The following is a 15,647-nucleotide window of genomic DNA, read 5'->3' on the forward strand; positions in this document are numbered from 1 at the left end:
CAATTCCTTCGTTTCCTCAGGATTGCATCGGTAAGCGGGGCGGTTTGGTATGGTTGATCCAGGGATGAATTCGATTTGATGTTCGATTCCTCTTATAGGTGGTAAACCATCCGGTGGGTTGCTTAAGACATCTTGAAACTCCTGTAATAGAGAAGAAAACACACTAGGCAAATCTGTGATGTTAGTGATAGTTGATAAAATGGAGTCCTTGAAACGGACTAGAATGCACGGCCTATTTTGAAAAAGGGTATCTCTCATGTCTTTTGCACTCGCATAAATGTTTTGAGACACTCTTTTATTTTCACATTGAGGTTCACTCACCACCCGTGGGTCATTTGTTTGGCTTTTATCGGTTGTGACCTCTTTTGCCTTTTGTTTCAAATTCCCTGTTTCCTTGAGAATTCGTTGTTGATCTATGAGAATCTCTTTGGGGGGTAGGGGGTTAAGTCGGAACGGTTTACCTTTTATTGGAATTGTGTAAATGTTCTTTCGACCATAATATGTGACGTCATTGTCGTATTGCCAAGGTCGTCCTAAGAGAATGTGGGATGCTTGCATCGGAATTACATCACACCATACGTCGTCACAATACTTTCCCATCTTGATATTAACGAGGCATTGTTTAACTACCTTCATCTCGGCACTCTCATTAAGCCATTGTAAGCAGTAAGGTTTCGGATGTCGTTGGCAAGGAAGTTTGAGTGATTCAACAACATTGGAGCTAATGACGTTGACACAACTACCATTATCAATGATGATGGAGAATGGTTGTTCCTTGATTAGGCAGCGTGTGTGGAAGATGTTGGAACGTTGTATGTCAGACTCGTCGGATGCTTGGATGTTCAATGTATGACGGATCACCAAGATTGTGCCATTGTACTCATCGCTTCCATAGTCATCACTGTCTTCTTTGGCTTCGGCATGTGCTGGAATGTCGGCGATGTCGTCATCAGAGTCAGAATTGTAAGATCCATCACCTAGTATGGTTAAGGTCCTCGTGTTTGGACAATTGCAGCTGATATGGCCTCTTCCTAAGCATTTAAAACACTTGATGTTTCTTGCTCGGGTGTCATCTTTAGGGGCTGGAAGTGTCTCATTCTTCGCTGGTCGTTGTTTTTCTTTGTCGAGTTTGTCATCTCTCGAATTTTTTTGAGAAGATGGAGTAGAAGATGAGGAAGGATTTGAAGTATTACCTTGGTAAGAGAATGAAGTACATTGGTAATGTTCTCTGAATCGAAATCTCCTTTGTATTTGTGCTTCGATTGTCATTGCTTTCTTTAGTGTATCTTCGAGGTTTTCGTACCCATGGAGATCAAGAAGATCAGTGATGTTTGAGTTTAAGCCAACGACGAATCTTGACATGGTGTCCCTCTTCTTCAGTTATGTTAGCCCTATTGAGTAAGGACTGCATCTCCTTGTAGTAATCTTCAACTGAACTTCTACCTTGTCGAAGTCGGTGTAGTCGTTGTTTAACTTCTGTATAATGTCGGTAGAAATCGGTTCCTCATGGCATGTTTGAGTTCGGTCCAAGATGTGATTGGTTGAATTTGGTAGTTGTCGATCTTTTTCCTTGTTTGCATCCACCAAGTGTGAGCATATCCTTCGAATTCCAAGGTGATGAGGGGAACTTGTTCAGCTTGGGGGCAGTCATGGTATGCGAACAAGAGATCAACTTTTCCTTCCCAATCGATGTACTTGTCTGGGTCGTAGTCTCCTTTAAAAGACGGGATCGTGAACTTTGGTTTTGCAAAGTTCGGGTTTGAAAACGTGGTTGTGCTCGCCTGGGGGCCAAAAGTTCAGCATTGTTTGGCCTTGGATTCTGGTTTGGTTGATCCAGTTGTAGTTCTTGCTGTTCTCTCAAGGCATTGTTAAGTTGATCAAATTGAGTTGTGAGTCGTTCAAGTGCGGCTAAGATAGCCGTAAGTGTCTCATTGTTATTGTCGCCCATCCTGCAATTATAACACTCAAAAGAAGATTTTAAAGTAGAATAAAAAATAAAATAAAACAAAGCAAGAAACCTCACAAGTCACTCCAAGAAAGTAACACAACGAGAGGCAAGTAAGCCGATCTTGTACTCTTTAAAACTCACTTTACCAAGTAGTCTTTCACAGTTCGTATCGGAGTTTGATTACTAGCAAAGGCGATAAGAAAAACCTAAAAGCTCTAAGAGGCCAAACAAAGGTTAGACTCCAAGAGAATGAGAATGCAAAGAAGGAAGAAGTATGCAAACTCTTTAGTCCTACTAACACAAAGAAGATAATGTGTTAGATAATGTAAAAGAACAACAACAAGGAAAAACAAAAGAACCTAAAGCACTAAGAGTCAAAAAAAAAAAGGACAAAACCAGAAAACCTAGAAAACGCTGGATCAACTTGAGCAACGTTTTTGAGGGGGTTACCGGTGTCCAAAAATTCTGAAAAATTTCTTGAATGTCTTTCGATGCGTCAAGAAACCACCTGTAAATTTTCAGAACCAAATACCTTCAGTAGTATCCAGTAGACTCTGTTGAACGGTGAGTCCTCAAACAATCTGTTTTTCTTGATCACTTTTTTCGAAGTTGTTCTTGATCTCCAAAAATTTTGATATTTTGTGTGAATGATATAAAATATATGAAGTTTCAATCTGGAAATTTTCACCACAAAATTCCTCCTCTATAATTTTCAAGAAATTCGACAATATTCTAGACCGAATCTGTTGATAAAACTTGAATGATGTATTTGAATGCTCTAATGAACTCTGAATGAAGTGAATTTTGGAATGGAAATTAAAATTAAGATGGATATGATATCTGCAGAAAATCAGCCCTAAATACCTTCGTTTACAATTTTTTTTTTGAAATTTTGGCTTTTTTTGCTCTTTTTTTGTGCCTTTTTTTTGTGCCTTTTTTTGTTTTTTTTTGAAAAAAATAGCAAACTAACAAGAAGGATTTGAATCTAAATTAAAATTAAATAAAAAGAACCTGAAACGATGAATATTCTCTGAACTAGCTCCGTTGGGGTACCTTGACGGTTTTGCGTGCAAGAATAAGCAAAATTGTTTGCTTCTTTCCAAGAATCGGCCCAAATCTGATACCAATTGATAGGGAAGCAGTGGCGGATTGATGAACGTTGCTCTTGTTGAAGAATCAAACCTAGAAAGCTCTAGACTCGATGAAGAACAAAGGTGATGAATATGGGAAGGTGGCGGCAGTCGCTAGGATTGTTTAGGGTTTCTTTTATGTGCTGGAATCAAGACAACACGATTAGAATAAAATAAACAAAAGATAAATAAATGAAAGATGAAATAAGATAATAAAGAAATCAAAAGATCTCCCTTATGAAGGTGAACGGTAAAGATGATTGATGGTGCGGATGGATTTGTGGAAAAATAGATGGATAAGTGTCCTATCGAGCCATCCTAGTCGCAATGAAAAGGAAAACACGATAAATGGCCCTAACCAACCCTCCTAGTCGCGATGAAAAGGCAAATTGGAGTGTGAAGATTAATCTCCCTCACAAGAACTTGAAAGAACTCCAGGAGAAGAAGCTTCGAAGGCACAAGGCAATCAGCACTTGCAAAAAACGAACTCGTTGTATTATTAATCAAAGAAATCTGATTTACAAAGTTGAATGAAGCCTCCTTATATAGGGGCTGAATTCTAAAGGTCCTAAATAACTAAAGAATAAAATATTAATAAACTAAACATGTTTTAACTCTAATTCCTAATAAAATATAATAACTAAAAATTATTTTAACCCAACCTTAATTCCTAATAAAATAATAAATCTGATCCTAAAGATAATTAATCATCCTATATAAATTATATTACAAATAATCAATATAAATATTGAAAATTCGTAATATTTACAAAATAACGTATTAATCCCGTATAGGATTTCCTGCATGCACCGTCTTCAGTAAAATGACCATATCTTGAGTTCCCGATATCGGATTGATACGATTCAAGAACTGTTGGAAAGATAAGAGACAGACGGTCGTATCTCCAGAAGACATGTCGACCGGATAACAACTGGATCCCCTTCAAAAAGTTGTTGCAAATCTGCTGCTATTAGACCCTTCCGGATGAATGCTTGAACTGCGATTTGAAGCTTGTCTTTAAGAAGTTTGGTCCGGCCTCGTGTGATAGGGCCAAGTGGTATAGTAAATTCATCATCCTTAGTTTTAGGGCATGTGGTGCATGTATCACTATCACTCCTTAGGCTAAGAGAAAAGCCAATTTCATCTTTTAATGAAGGTATGCATCGATGCACTGCACAGTGTATCGATGCATTCCCTAACGATGCATCGATGCACTACTTGTGCATTGGTGCATAAAATATATTCGATGTTTGTATTTTAAGGGGTGCATCGATGCACTACTTATGCATCGATGCACTACTTGCATTCAATGTTTGTTTATTTGAGAGTGCATCGATGCACATTGAATATGCATCGATGCACACAACCCAGAAATTTCATTTTAATCACGAAATTATTCAACTCTACATTCAATTCTTCTATTTTAAGCCCCTATCATGTCCTTAAACTCACTACCATTACTTAAAACCAACTTATATCCATATAAACCATATTTATCTTCCATATCTCATCATGATTCTTAAAATTAAGAATCTTACTAAATTTTCAACTTTGTTATAACTCCTTTCTAACTTCATAAATCTTTTATTTTTATTGATAACAAGTCAAATTCCTTCTCAAAATTCACTTATTAACTCTTTTCTAACATTTCCTTTAAAAACTCATTTTCTTTAATCTTTCATAACTTCTTCATCTTTTGATTTTAGGACAACCTAAGCTTTCCATAAGCTTAGATAATACATAAGGATCAAAACCCACTCTTAAAATTAACAAATAATCAGCTACAAGGAATCTTACCTTTGCCTTGGAGCTTTTACGGAAGAAAGAAGAAGATGAAGAAGAAAAAGTGAGAAGAGATTTCTGGAAAAATCTCTCATCCTTATCCATATATATATCATTATTTTATTCATCTCTTGGTCTAATGACCCTTTTGCCCTTTAATACATTTTATAATTACTAGCATCTTCAAGGTAATATTTTCAAATAAATCACTGAACTTTTCAACTATTCCACTTTAATCACCAAATTCTAAAATATTACAATTTGGTCACTAACCCGGTATTAAGGATATTACACTATATATCATCGTTTAATTTTTTTAACAGTTTTTACATAGGAATATGAAAGAAGAATCTTACTCCTAATGAGTATTCAACCTATAATTTAGACAAAAAAATATTAACTGAAAAAGTTTCAATCATTTATCTTAAAAAGTTATTGACTAAATACCATCGTTTAAAAAATATTTTTTAAATTATCGTTCATTTAAGACTAATTCTTAAGATAGTGCTTATTTTATTAGAGTATCACACTTTTTTTTTATTAAGTTAAAATTATTATAAAATATTTTTTAAGACATCTAATAATAACAACAATTCCTTTAATTTAATAATAACAACAATTCCTTTAATTTAATAATAACAACAATTCATTTAATTATTAAAGTAATTTAATTTTATTCATGCTTTAATAACACATTTTTAAATTTTATTAATAAAATGATATTTAAATAACATTACTTATTAAAATAATATTTTTTACCCGACATGTCTACATAAAGACGTAGTTCAGAAGATGATTTTGAAGAAAATGCCTTATATTTGTGGCAAGTCATTTTGATAAATCTTCCGACGCTAACGTTTTCTATAGCCAAAATAAAAGAAATAAAAACATTAGATTAAAAATTATAGAAATTTTATTTAAAAAATCATGCATAATATGTGTTGGAAACATGTAATTACACGAATCGAATAATGGCAACAACATGTGCGTATAAGTTTTGTCTTTAATCACATAATGAGTACATGTTTAAAATATTGCAGTTAGACACTTTAAATGACGCATGTATATAAATTTATAGTTAATTAATCATAAAAAACAGACGAACATATTCAAAATAAATTAAAATTGAGATTTCTAATATAGGGTTTATTCATATATTTTTAATAAAAAGTAGGGGATAATTACTTCGCCCGAGATTAAGCTTAGATTCGTCCTTCAAACTCACAAGGGTTGTTGTCCTTTGTTTTAAATTTGAAAATTTTTATAGTATTGATTAGGAATAGATATAAAATTTTATGTTAGAGAGTGAATTAATAAAAATTTTATGTTAGAGAGTGAATTAATAAAATTTAAGATAAAATTTAAGAGAGTGAATTAATAGATATAAATTGGTTTTCAATGAAATTTTGCAGTCAATTTTCAACACAATCTTAAAATACAGTTAAAAAAAGGTGCTACCGATTTTATTATTATTTAAATAATAAAATCGGTAAAACAATATCGAAAATATTATTATTTCTACATAAAACATCAATATTTTTTTAATATTTTCAAAAAAGTGTCTGTTATTAATGGTCAATAAAAGAATAAGTGTACGATAAAAGGTTTCAAATTTGACCCAAAATATGATTGACCAGAATATATGTACTTTTTTTTTCAAGAATTATCGTCTGAAAAATATCAATTTATTTATTTGGTTGGTGGATTTTTCTTATTAATATAAGAGTAATGTGATCTTTTTATTATTCTTATTTTTCATATTTTTATTTATTTAATATTTCATTGTTTTTAAAATTATATATAATTTCTTAATCTTAACACGGCTTAAGAAGAGACAATCATATGTCCCTTCTAAAAATATATTAAGAGAGTGGATAAAAAAGTTTGGGTAAAGTATGTAGATGGTCTTGATTATAGGATATTGTTCCAAACTCGTCCTTTTTCGTTAAAAATTTAATGGCAGTATGAGTTGTACGTTAACTTACTGAATGAGATATGATAAAATTTGATCTCATAATCTCAAACGACTATCATATATCAGTCAGTTAATTAACGTCCAACTCAGATGACTTTTAATCTTTTTAACAAAAAAATAATGAGTTTGGAATATAATTAATAATTGAGTGACCATTTTATAACTTTTAATAATTGATGTATTCAATAAAGTAGTATCCTATAGTCGAGAGACTATTTATGTACTTTACTCAAAAAGTTTAAGTGTCAAGCCGGGTAAAAATCTTTAGGTATCAAATTAGAAGTAGGTGAAACATTCGAGGGCCAAACATAGAATTAAATCTTTTAGAAATCATCTATTCAACTCAGAGTCGGGCAAACTTCCACTATGTTCGTCACCATCTGTTGCCGCCAAACAGCAGTCCAAATTTTGTTAAAAATTTCATCTCTAGGTTACTGTTAAGTCCTTATTTTATTATTTTCTAATGTTTTTTACCAACTATTACTTCTTTAGTAAACGAGAAAAATATTCAAATAATATATTAAAAATTGTGATCAACAATTATATATTTAATGATTAAGTTATTTGTCTTTAATATAAATATATTTGAATTAAGGGTAATTTTATCCAAATATCACCTAAAAAATCATTATAATATCTTTCTCGATTATGTACTAAACTAGGATCCTTTCTCACAAATAAAAGGAAGACACTTTTGTGGGGACGAACTTTCCAAGGGTTTTATGAAAGGTGCATTTCAGGGGACGGATAAAAAAATCTCTGGAAAACTCATTTCCTGAAATGCACATTTTATCCACAACAGTAAAAAGGTGCTAGTTTGATACATATTAAAAAAGATGCTATAATGGTGTATTTTTTTTGTGATATTTGAATAAAATTACCTGAATTAAGAATGTTTTCTGTACTTCGTCTGATACAGTATAACTATATATATATATATATATATATATTATATATATATATATCTATATATATATATAATTGTTTGTTTTCAGTTCACTGATTTTCATTCATGTCCTCTATCAATTTATTTTTTCTCGAATTTTCTTTACCTTAATTTCTTCTGATATACGTTATTTTGTTGTCATTCTTTTGTCTATCTATTAATGTGAATCCTTGAAATAATATCGTTGTATACACGTTAGAAGCGAGACAATTGTGTGTTGCTCTAGGAGCTAACAATCACCTGCTCCCTGAGAACATCATGACCCGACGAAGCATCATGATTCATTTGTTGTTGTCGTTGTCCTATGGAGTCATCATTGACCCAATTGATCTAAGTTTTCTATTTCCTCATTGTACTCTTGTGTTGGAGCAACTCTCTCTTTCTGAATTTGAGAAGTCGTATCTTCTCTATCCGTAGTACACAAACATTATCAACCATCATCCTCCTTTCTCGTGAGGTGATATATTAATAAACTAATTAGAATATATGATTGTATATTCTAATTAGTTTATCAATTTTCTGTAATGTTAAGTATGTTGTCGTATATTAATAAACTAAGTAGAATATATGATATTACAATCGGAAAAAAATATAATATTAGTAAAAATAAAAAAGATAGTATTTTTCTAACGAGTTTCTCGTAAATGAGTTGCACAAAACAACAGTCGTTTATTTTTCGTAAAATTTATCTATGTTAATCGTTCTTTAACAAGATCATCAATATTTTCATTATCTTAACCAATATTATATCTAATATTATTGACGTTAATGTGTTATCAACATCGATGATAATGAATAGTATGTGTAAAATAATGTATTTGAAGGGGGTAAGATCAACACTCTCTTTGCTCAGTGAGAACTGTAAAAAGTTGAAAATAAATAGTCATCGATTAAACTAATTAGATTAAGCGCGCATAAGGGATGAATATCGAATATGATATTATAGGTGTATAGTAATCTTATGTTTACGCGAAACAAGTGAAAAATAACATGATGATATTGCATCAATTGGATAGATGATGTATGTGGTGTTGTTTCAAACAGTATTGTTAAGGACAAGGTGAAAAAGTCAGCGTTAAAATTTGAATATTTAATATTTAATTTTTTTTAAAATATATAATTTTAAAATTTCAAGATAATATTTTCTAAAAATTTATAAACCGTCCAATTTTAAATGATTGATATATTTTTTTCTCGAAAATAACATTAAAATTGTTAGACAGATAATTTAAACGACACTTATTTTTTAGTTAATATGTATTTTAATATTTAATTTTTTTTAAAATATATAATTTTAAAATTTCAAGATAATATTTTCTAAAAATTTATAAACCGTCCAATTTTAAATGATTGATATATTTTTTTCTCGAAAATAATAACATTAAAATTGTTAGACAGATAATTTAAACGACACTTATTTTTTAGTTAATATGTATTATAAATAGAGAAAATAACTTCAGTGACCGAAAATGCCTTATAATATATGATTTTAACCATTTTTTTTTTGAATTTGCGAAAATAATCAAAAAATTCGCAACACGAACTCTAATTTCGCAACACAGTTTCCAAATTCGCAACACGGAATTTCGAATTCGCAACTCGATTTCTGAATTCGCAACACGAACTCCAATTTCGCAACGCAGTTTCCAAATTCGCAATATGGAATTTCAAATTCGCAACACGAAATTTCAAAATCGTAACTCGATTTCTGAATTCGCAACACGAATTTCTTTTTCGCAACGCGATTTTTTGCAACACAAGTTTCCTTTTCGCAACAAGATTTTCTAATTCGCAACAAGATTTTCTAATTCGCAACACGATTTTCTAATTCGCAACACGATTTTCTAATTCGCAACATGAATTTTCGCAACACAAATGTTTTGGGTATATAAACTACGTAGCAGCAACAACGCATAACCTAAATCTCTAAATCACAACTCATTCCATCTCCATCTCTCACTCTCTCTGGCGACATCCGTTCCTATATCCAACGACATCATTCCCCATCTCTAATTTTTTTTTACATAATTTTATTTCTCTATAATTTTTCAATGATTTCTCTCCCAAATTATCAACTATCAACTTAATAAAGGAATGTTTTTCTCTAAGTTAGTGATGATATCTAGTTTATAGCTCGTTTGTTTAGTAAATTAATTTACAATGTGTAGAATGAAATCATCTAATGTTGATCATGTTTGGATATATTTGTTTTATGGAGGGTCTATGAATCTTCAACTAAAACTGTCATTAAAAAAGTTAACTTATGAAACTCTAATGTTATGTGTTTCAAAGAAATTGAATTTAGATACTCTAAGTGGATTTAGGCTATCTTATTAGAGAAAAGGTAAAGTTTATTTGTTAACCGACAATGAAGATGTTGAACGATTGATTGCTTACATTAGTGTTTCGCAAGATGATGTTACATTGTATGTTGTTGAACCTAGAAGTAATGAAGTTGTGTCAGTAACGGGTAGTAATCAACTAAGTTCTTCAGGCCCAGTTTATGGTGCTCACAATGTACAACGTTGTTATCAACCTCAAAATTTCATGGTTCCACCAAGAAAATTTGTTTCATCACATTTCCAATACCAAACATATCAAGCACAATCTCAAAAACCACAACCTTTCCATAATCCAAATCCCAATCAACCTTCAGCACCAAATTTCGGTTTTCGTATTGACCAGTTAGACGATAATGAGCCAACAGAAAAAAATGTGAGTACTCGTCAGTATTCAAAATTTGATCTTGGTCAATACCCGGACTTTGATCTTGGTCAATACTCGGATTTTGATGATGTTTAAGAAGAAGAAACAACCCCTGCGTGTAATGATTTTGATATTGGTCAATTCCTGAATTTTGATGATGAAACGTGAGGAATAAGTCCCCGAAGAAAAGAAAAAGAAGAAAATGCCACGGGAGTATAACTGAAATATGCCAGAATTACTTCAGATACCGGAAGAAGAGTTGGTAAAGATAGCAGTTAATTGTTACACAAAAGTTATTCGTATCAAGAAAGATGATTGTTTTGATACAAAGGAAGACTTGAAGATAGCATTGTATACGAAATGTGTGGAAGATGGCTATCAACTAAAAGTTAACAAATCAAGCAAAGATCGTTTCGAAACAAAGTGTATGATTGACAAAAATTTTACGTGGCGTATGATTGCAAAGAGGATAAAAGATTGCGAAATGTTTCAAGTTAGGACTTTTATTGATAAACATACATGTTCAAGAACCCAAGTTTTTCCTCACCATAGACATGCAAACAAAAAGGTATTGGGTGGTTTTCTGGCTGAGTTAATGTTTTTGAATGGTAGGGTATATCGGAGACAAGAAATTATGACTGACATGAATGCTCGGTTCAAGATTAGTATCTCATATTCTCAAGCTTGGAGAGCCAAATCTTATGCCTTGGAATTGTTGAGGGGGTCTCTAGAAGCATCGTTTGCCCAACTGTCGGCTTATTGTCACAATTTAAAGCTGAAAAATCCTGGGTCAGTAACTCATATCAAAACAGATAGAGATGAATGCTTTGAGTTACTGTTTATCGCCATTGGTGCTGCGGTTAGTAAATCAATATAATTTTGTTGACTCATTTTTGTTAATTACATGCATTTCAAATTTAAATGATTATATTTCTTGTGTATATTATTTTGTAGTTTTGTTCATTTATTACTTGCATGCGCCCAGTTATTATAGTTGACGGAGCACATTTGAAAGATCGATACCTTGGAGTAAACTTATTAACAGTAGCCATAGATGCTAACAATGGGATACTGCCAATAGCTTACGGGTTGGCAAATCTGAAACCTATGATTCATGGACATGATTTATGGGGCATCTTAGGGATTGTATAGGTCCTATTAGCAATCTGACAGTTATATCCGATAGGGCAAACTCAATTGGCAACGCTGTTAGAACGTGTTTCCCAGATGCTTTTCATGGGCTTTGTGGTGTTCATTTGTACAGAAATCTAAAATCAAGGTCTGCTGGTATAAAAAAATCACAAATAGACATACTGGAAGGCTGTAAAAGCTTATCGGGAAGTGAATTTTAATAAGAATATAAATTGTTTAAGACGTGTTTTGCCTCAATGTGCTCAAACACTAGAAGATTTCGGGTTTGAAAGATGGTCAAGAGTACATCAACTTGGAGCAAGATATGGTTTCATGACGTCTAATAGTGCAGAATCAATCAACGCTCTAAGTCATCATTCCCGAAAATTACCCATTACTATGTTAATGGAGTTTTTTCGAGCCTCTATTCAATAGTGGTTCTACAAGAAAAAAAACCATGCATGTATTATTTCTTGAAATTCGTAACTTATCATATTTAATAGATTTTACTAAGTATTATTTATTTAAATTTACAGGAACATTAGAACGTCGTGTTACACCATGGACTGAAAAAAAGATAATGAAACGTGTTGTTAAATCAACATCATGGAGAGTTGAACCATGTTCAAACACTTTGTTTGAAGTCTTGGATAATAACTTAAATGGGCTTGTCGATCTAAATACAAAGACGTATAGTTGTATGAAATGGCAAACATCTGGTTATCCATGTGGCCATGTTATAAAAGTTGCTCTTCATATAAACCAAGATGATTCAAGCGCATACGCTATGGATTGCTGCACTACAAAGTATATCAACAGACTTATGCCGAGATTGTCTACCCTATTCCACATCATTTTGAGTGGTACATACCAGATGACTTACAAATAGTTTTGCCACCAGTCATGGACAGAAGGCTACCTGGCCGACCAAAAAATCACGAACGTATACCGTCTAAGGGTGAAGAGAAGAAGATATTGATATGTAGTTGGTGCAAGAAAAGTGGTCATACAAGGTTGACCTGTGGATCACCAGTGCCATCACAATCATCTTTTCCTCTACTAAAATATGGATCCTCATCAAAATCCAAAGCTCATATGGTGCCAAGAAAAAGGAAATCAAAATCGCAATCAAAATCAAAATCTCAATCACAACCGCCTTAACCTTTTGGGACTATTAACTTAGGTGATTTTTAAATGCAAACGTTTTATTATGTGTATTTTATGTGTGAATGCATACATTTTCAGTTAGGCATGCATTAGTGACTTGAGTTTGAACATTGTTATGATCTGTTTAGTTGTTATCACTTATCATATTATTTTCTGTTATCTTTTTGAATGTGTTTGCCTTGAATTGAAACTAGAAAAAAGATGGTTATTGTGAACTTCTCCGATTTGCAACGTGAAAATCTCAACTTGATACTCAAATTTGCAACACAAAAATCACAACGCGAATTTTATTTTCGCGTTGCGAATTCGATTTTCTTAAGGGTAGTGTGCCTTCAACAGGTCTTTATTGCCTTCAACATAATACATATTGAAATTAAACAACAAATTAATTAAACAAAAAAAAATTATTTACACTTTACAACACATTGATACATCAATTTGCCCCAGACAGTACATCCAAATGCTCCTAACAATAGAGAGATTACAGTCATTGGTCAGAAATTAGAACATCTGGAAGGATTAATCTGTAGAAACGTTATGGCCATGAGATTTTCTACACATCCAAAACCAACAAATATGAGCTGAAATTATTGAATTCTAGGTACTTAACCAAACATTTTCAAACTACTTTTGATCAATATTTCATCTAAAACAAAGAGTAACAGGTTAACAACCCTTGCTCAAACTTACTAATAACAAATGGTTGTTTATGCACACTTTCAGCATCCGGATGCAAGTAGGCAACGTCTCGCATATATCTCTCTAGCCATAAAATGCCGAAACCACAACCTTACTGCAACTCTATCTCTATCTGTCGGAGGTAGAAACTGTTTACCTCCTCTCGTCATACACTCCAAGCACATGCATACAAGAGGACCACAATCCCCTCTAATTCCCGACGTTTGTTGTGGCGTTGCCTCGTCTCTCATCATTGTAACTTTTAACTTATTTGGCTTCTTGTTTTCTGAATTAGTCCAATAAGCAATCGCATCCAAGTTTTTAGCCAAAAGATCGCTTCATCCCCTATAAATAATATCTTTCAAATCAGACAATGGTATGTAATTCAACATGCTGTCATATACTATCGTCTTCAGGGATGGGAGCTGAAGCTCGACGAGAATCCAATGACGACGTTCCATAACAGGGATAAACTCTTGCAATATAATAAATAATACTTCAACTGCTCACATCAAATAAATTTTATGAACACCTTTAAATATGCAAAAATAAATACTAACCTTATCGACCTCCCACCACGCAGGATAAAAGATAGCGTTGCCATTACCTAACACATATAAAGCGTCTCTCTGATCCTGCAAGTGAGCTACGTGAAAAGACAAAGGAATAATAGTCCATCGCGTCTTTTTTATTTTCTTCAATTTCCTTAGAATCAGAAGACGTGACACCCATGCATCAATATGTTGTTTTATAAAAAAATACATATATTAGTGAATTTAATAAATTTTAAAAAAATAATCAAAATCAATATAAAAAGAATATAATACTTACCCCCATTCTAAATAGTCATTCTCTTCAACCCCTAATAAAACACCCCACCAAGACCGCTCAAGAAACAAATGTGTATTGTCGATTTTGCATATGTCAGTATAGCACCCCTGGCTCTGCTAATGTAGATAAAAATCAACTGCGGTCTTAGCCAAAACGGTATTATCCATAATTGTATCCAGTAGTATACATATCTCGTGCTGAGGAATGGTTCTGGTCGGTAACTGATACGAAAGCCAACTCTGATCCATCATACTGGGCACAAGAGGGGGTTTACCAATATGTCAAATGCCATGTGGATCCTAAACGGTGGGAGGTGGATCTTGAAAGATGAGAGGGGCCTCTTAAACGATGGGATGGGCCTCTTGAACGATGACAGGTGAATCCTGAACAATGAGAGGTGGATCCTGAACAATGGTAGGTGGATCGAGCTTCTTCTTACGCAGTCTTGGAACTATTGGGGTAAAAGGAGACGTAATGGCATGTCCACGATGGTTGATGCATGAACCCCGTTGTAACATTCTCAATACCGGGTTAGTGACTAAATTATAAGATTTCAAAATTTAGAGATTTAATTAAAATAATTCAATGGTTTAAAGACTTACATGAGAAATGTGGTATATGATTAAATTGAAAAGAATGAGGAATGAAATGATAGTATGGTCAATTGCAAAGAAAAAATATATTTAATAATGGTATATATAAATACATGTGGAAGGAATGAAACAAAGTTTAGAGGTTTCCAGAGTTCTCTTCCTTTCTCTTCTTCTTCACGTGTGAAGCCAAGCAAAGGTGAGTTTTATATTTAGATATTTTCTGGTTAAATTAAGGTTGGGTTATGATCATTAGAGTATAACTAAGCTTAAGGAAAGCTTAAGTTATCTTAAAATCAAAAGATAAAGGAATTAAGGAAGATTAAAGGTTTGGAGTTCTTGAGTGAAATCTTGAAATAGAATTTATAATAAGATTTGAAAGTTGAATTTGACTTGCCATCAATAAAAATAAGAGATTTGTGAAGTTAGAAATGTTTAATAACAAAGTTGAAAGTTTGGTAAGATTCTTAAAATTTAAGAATCATGATGAGACATGGAAGATAAAGAGGGTTTATATGGATATAAGTTGGTTTAAGTAATGGTAGTTGAGTTTAATGACATGATAGGGGCTTAAAATAGAAGAATTGAGTGAAGAGTTGATGGGTTTCAAGCTTAAAATGACATTTCTGGGCTATGTGCATCGATGCACATTCAATGTGTACCGATGCATCAATGGTATTTCTAGAAATTGTTCAGTGTGTATCGATGCACAGGAAGTGCATCGATGCACCCATTAAAAATGAAAACATCGAATGCTATTAGT

This window comes from Hibiscus syriacus, unplaced genomic scaffold, assembly GCF_006381635.1.
Source record: "Hibiscus syriacus cultivar Baekdansim isolate YM2019G1 unplaced genomic scaffold, ASM638163v2 tig00112285_pilon, whole genome shotgun sequence".
NCBI lineage: Eukaryota > Viridiplantae > Streptophyta > Magnoliopsida > Malvales > Malvaceae > Hibiscus > Hibiscus syriacus.